This window comes from Gorilla gorilla, chromosome 19 (genome assembly GCF_029281585.2).
Source record: "Gorilla gorilla gorilla isolate KB3781 chromosome 19, NHGRI_mGorGor1-v2.1_pri, whole genome shotgun sequence".
NCBI classification, from domain to species: domain Eukaryota; kingdom Metazoa; phylum Chordata; class Mammalia; order Primates; family Hominidae; genus Gorilla; species Gorilla gorilla.
In genome coordinates this window covers 37,025,349-37,031,348 of record NC_073243.2, presented here as the reverse complement: position 1 = coordinate 37,031,348, position 6,000 = coordinate 37,025,349, and positions in this window count along the sequence as shown.

Here is a 6,000-nt window from a genome sequence, read left to right as displayed (position 1 = left end):
ATCTACCTATAAGTCTGAGCTAGAAATCTGATAAATTTCCTAAATTCCTCTTTTCCTCATTTCCCATAGCTAGCTGATCCACAGATATTGTGAGGATATTATCTAAATAAGTTGTGGTGAAGAAAAAATTATTTGGACACTTGTTAAAATGATAAGGAAGCCTTTATTCAGGACTATTCCAATAGGTGTCAAGACTATTGCAACATGGGAGTCAGATCAGGCTGAACTCTGAATATTGCAAAGACAGCTGGAGATTTATAAGCAACCAGCAGAGTGAGGGGGTCAGTGGATGGAAATTTATTAAAAGGAACCATCAAAGGTAAGAGGATTCTTGCTGAAGGCAGGCCAGGGTGATCAGACATCAAGGATGGGGATGAGAAATTTAATCAGGTATCAAGAGCAGTTAAATATCAAGGGTGGGGGATTCTTACTAAACTAATTATCTGGATTCTTGCTAGAACTGGGCTATGGAGGTCCAGGGAGAATGGGGGCCAAAGTCGAAGTCTAGTCCAGAAGAGGCTTAGTCAGGTCTCAGAGCCTGACTAAAGTTTGGTCAAGAGAGGGTCTTTGTCAGTTGATACATAAAAAAGTGCTCAGCACAGAGCAACAAGAGGCTCCACTAGTTCTCTTTCTCCTCCTCATTTTGCTATTATGTGAGGCCATTCTGTGAGGGAGGAGAAAGCTCGGTGGATTTAAGTAAATGAAGGTCACTGCCCCTGGAGCACACAATTGAGGGTGCAAGTGATGTGGTCAGAGAGGTGGTCAGATGCCAGATTCTGCCACACTGTGCAGGCCATATTAAGGATCCTATATTTTATTCTAAAGACAATGGGGAACAAGCCATTGAAATGTTTTAAGCAAGGAAGTGATATGACTGACTTCACATTTTACAAAGATGACTTTGTTAGCTGTGTTTCCACAGCTGACTGGGGTCGGGGGGTGAGGTGGTGGTATAAGCAGCAAGTGGAAAGATCTCTCCAGGCCAACACCTAAAGTTCTACTTCATTCTTGTATAATCTCTCAGAGGAAATTGAGTGGGGAGGGAATCTTATGAATAGCAGCAACAAAAAGAATGAAGCATGCCTAACAGGAAATGTGAAAGACCTAGGTAGAGTATAAGACTTTGGTGACAAGCATAAAATAACTTTATAAATTAACAGAAAGTATTTCTAAGTGGAAAGCCCCAATATGGCAAAGATGTCAGTTTTCTCTGAATTGATCTATAATGTGAATGCAATTCCTATCAATAGCAGTTTTTGTTTTTTGTTTTGGACCTTGTCAATCAAGTCTTTAATTTCATATGTAAGGAAAAATTATTGTTATTATTATTATTAATACAAGTAGAGGAGTTTATTTGGGCCAAGCTTGAGTAGTGCAACCCAGGAGCATAGATTCAAATTGCCCTGAATATACACTCTGATTACCAACAGTTACAAGTGCACTTTATTTCTTGTAAAGACAGTGTCTCACTATGTTGCCCAGGCTGGTCTCAAACTCCTGGCCTCAAGCAATTAATCTTCCCACCTCAGCTTCTGGACTGAAGTCGCAGTCCAAAGTGCTGGGACTTTAGGCATGAGCCACCATGCCCACATGTGAATTTTTAAAGGGCAAGAAGGGGCTGGGTGCAGTGGCTCACTCCTGTAATCCCAGCACTTTGGGAGCCAAGGTGGGCGGATCACTTCAGCCAGGAGTTCAAGACCAGCCTGGCCAACATTGTGAAACCCTGACTGTGGTAAAAATACAAAAATTAGCTGGGCGTGGTGGCACACGCCTGTGATTCCAGCTACTCGGGAGGCTGAGGCAGGGGTAGTGCCTGAACCTGGGAGGCGGAGGTTACAGTGAGCCGAGCTTGCACCACTGCACTCCAGCCTTCATGACAGATGAGATTCTCTCAAAAAAAAGGGGAGCGGTGCGGGAAGGTGCAAGAAGGGGCAGTTCCTAGTTGTTTATCCAGAATTTACATTAAAATAACATAAGCTATTGATTGGCTATACATTGTTCTCTGGTTTTTTGTTTGTTTTCTTTTGTTTTGTTTGAGACTGAGTCTCACTCTGTCGTCCAGGCTGGAGTGCAGTGGCGGGATCTCGGCTCACTGCAAACTCCACCTCCTGCGTTCATGCCATTCTCCTGCCTCAGCCTCCCGAGTAACTGGGATTACAGGCGCCCGCCACCACACCCCGTTAATTTTTGTATTTTTAGTAGAGACGGGGTTTCACCATGTTGGCCAGGATGGTCTCGATATCCTGACCTCGTGATCTACCCGCCTCAGCCTCCCAAAGTGCTGGGATTGCATGAGCCACCGCACCCAGCATACATTGTTCTTTGCATCACAAATTCCAGAAACATGAAGATAATGAATGAAGCAGCTAGAAAAAAACAAAATAACTTTAAACAATTGCCCCCAAGCATAAAGGGAGGCCAGTTACACATTTGCATGACTAAGTTCCAAACTCTTGCCTCTCTGGGCCTGCAGATTTCACATAGGTCAGACTGCTCTGAGATATTTTCATTTTCTCTGGTGGTAAAGGAGAGATATGGTAAATATCAATTTTACTCTCAGATTCTATTGGGGCAGGACAGCTGTATTGCATTCTATTAAAGAGTTTGCATTTCTTTTTTTCTTCTTTTTTTCTTTTTTTTTTTTTTTTTTTGGTACCACTCTCAGAGGTCCCTGCCAAGTTCAGCTCTCTTTGCCAACACCAGCAATTCAACAGTGCACCTTCATAACAGGTCTTTATTTAATCTTCTCCTTTCCTGTCTCGCTCTCCCCACTGTCACTGCTTCTTTTTGGAATTATTTTCCAAACAAACTACCTCAAATTAAGTCTTTTTTTATTATTATTTTTTATGCTTTATTCCAGTAGCTTTTGGGGTACAAGTGGTTTTTTGTTAAAAGGATTAATTATATAGCAGTGAATTCTGAGATTTTAGTGCACTGGTCACCTGAGTAGTGCACAATGTACCTAATGTGTAGGTTTTTTAGCTCCTTTCCCACCCTCCCCTTTCTGAGTCTGCACAGTCCATTATATCGCTCTGTATGTGGAAGGAAAAATTATTTAAAATAGGAAGAAATTTTAGAGATGAAACAATGTGTGTGCATGCTCTTCAAGATATCAAAGCATAACTCAAAATTATAATGATTTAAATAGTGCAGCCAGGAGCAGTGGCTCACGCCTGTAATCCCAGCACTTTGGGAGGCCAAGGCGGGTGGATCACCTGAGGTCAGGAGTTTGAGACCAGCCTGGCCAACATGGTGAAACCCCATCTCTACTAAAAATACAAAAAATTAGCTGGGCATGGTGGCAGACACCTGTAATCCCAGCTCCTTGGGAGGCTGAGGCAGAAGAATCACTTGAACCCGGAAGGCGGAGGTTGCAGTGAGCTGAGATCGTGCCATTGCACTCCAGCCTGGGCAACAAGAGTGAAACTCCATCTCATAAATAAATAAATAAATAGATAAATAAATAAATACCATGCAATATTGACTGCATAGCAAGTGGCCCAGAAAGAAATATGCAGACCAACAGAACAGTATAGAGCCTCATCAGAACTACACAGCTTTATGAAAATTTAGAAGAAACTATACAACATGTTTTAAATCAGTGAGGAATAGCCTATTCAATATATGACATTTTCATGATTGGCTAGCCATTTGGGAAAAAAAAAAAAAGCCTTACCTTAACTATGTACAAAAATAAACATCAGCTGGAATAAAGCATACAATTCAAAAACAAAACTATAAAAGCCTTGGGGAAAAAAAGGGAATTTTTATCATCGTTGAATGATCATGAATCCTAATCAGGACAAATCCCAAAACCATAAAAGGAAGACTGACAAATTTGATCTAAAAAAAAGTTAAAAGCTACCGTAAGACAACATACCACATAAATAAAGGTAAAAGAAAATTAACAGGAAGGGAGAAAATATTTGTAATATACAGCACAGATGGATACTCCATTTAAAAATCACCCATACAAATCACTAGAGAAAAGAAAACAACACAAAGGGCATAAAAAAGGTTCTCAGTAGAGGTTATAAAATGGTCATTTTATTCAATTTCACAAGTAATCAAAGAAGTGTAAATTAAAACAACTTACAAAATTGAAAAAGATTAATAATGTGGAATGAGGTTGTAGAGAAATGGATACTCATACACTGTTGCCGTTTTTGGAGGAAAAATTGGCACTGTCTACTAACATTGAATTGTACATATCTTAAGCCTTGGTAATTTGCTACACAGCAATAGATAAATAATCCTTGGGATATATAAACTGATACTTGGAAGTAGGATGCAGCCATAACAAACACCTTAAATATGGGAGTGATTTTGGAATCTGGCAGTGGACAGAAACTGGAATGACATTGAAGATAGGGTTAGTGAAAGCATGAGGTACCTTGAAAAGACTTTTAGTAGAGGTATAGGCTTGAAGAGACTCACTTTAAAAGAGTGAGGACAATATTATTGGAAACTGGAGAAATAGATCCTTCTTATGCCATGGCAGAAAGATTGGCAACACAGTAGCCAGCAGTAATGTAGAAAGTAGATGTGTCCACCTAAGAGAATTTGTTATCTAACTAAGGAGATTGCCAGCTAGTGTTCAGGGTGACTTCTAGCATGTGAGCAGAGCAAGATATGCTAAAGGGAGGACTGTTGGCCAGGCGCGGTGGCTCATGCCTATAATTCCAGCACTTTGGGAGGCCAAGGTGGTGGATCACTTGGGGTCAGGAGTTTGAGACCAGCCTGGCCATTTGAGACCAGCCTGGCCAACATGGTGAAGCCCTGTCTCTACTAAAAGTACAAAAATTAGCCGGGAGTGGTGGCCCACACCTGTAATCCTAGCTATCTGGGAGGCTGAGGCAGAAGAATCACTTGAACCCAGGAGGCGGAGGTTGCAGTGATCTGAGATTGCACTACTGCACTCCAGCCTGGTGACAGCGTGAGACTCCGTCTCAAAAACAAAAAAGTATGGCTTTCAGGCAGAAATCAAGTCCAGGCAACCCCAGGAAAACATGGTCTAAATAGGAAACCCAAGTTGTAATTATAAAATCCCTTAAGACCTCAGAAAAATCTATTGTGGTGTCTTAGAGTACCTTTCAATCAGACAAAATGTCCTCTAAATATTTTAACAGTATGACTGACAAATCCTCTCAAACAATAGAGCGTATCTTGAAGAGATGTGTGGAAGTGGCTTTTGTCTAATGGCATGAACTTCAGTAAGATTCACAAGGAACCAACACAGTCTTTAACAGCAGAAACACTGCCAGCATGAACTGAAAGGGATACTATCTTTCATGAAAAAGGAAGGATGACTCGCAAATCAGAACTGCCCACAAGGTGACATCAAGAGCCATAGGGAATTATTTTCAGTCTTTGAATCCGGATCAAGGAACTTCAACATTTGCCTGGCTGGATTTTGGAATTGCTACAGACTCGTTGTTGCTTCTCATTTTTCCCTTTTTGAACAGGAATGTTTACAGTGGTTATTTTACACCTGTCCACCACTGTATTTTTGTGTCGGGGAGGAGTGGGAGGCAGATAACTTGCCTTTAGTTCACAGGTCTTCACACTAAGAGGAACTGTACTTGAAGAACTTTAAGGAACTGTATCCTAGGAATCTCATCCACACCTGGATGTAATTTATATGCTAACATTCTGGATTTCAAGCTGCTTTTCTAAAGGGATGAGACTTTTGGGGTTCTTGGGAGAAAGGGAATGTGTTTTGCATGGAAGAAATAGAAATAATTTGTGGTCAGAAAGTATACTCCTCCCTTCAAAAGGTGGAAGCTAATTCCCCTCCCCTTGAATGCGGGAAAAATAAAAGCAAGGGAAAAATAACAGCAGGTACACATGTTAGGATTCCATTTTGGGGATATTTAGCACGCAGTGCACCCAGGTGGAAAAACTTGATTCAGATTCTGATTAGACTACTAGGTTGATGGTCTTTAATTAAAGGTTTGATTTTACCCTATAGAAAGTAAAAATCCAGTGATGCATTTTAAG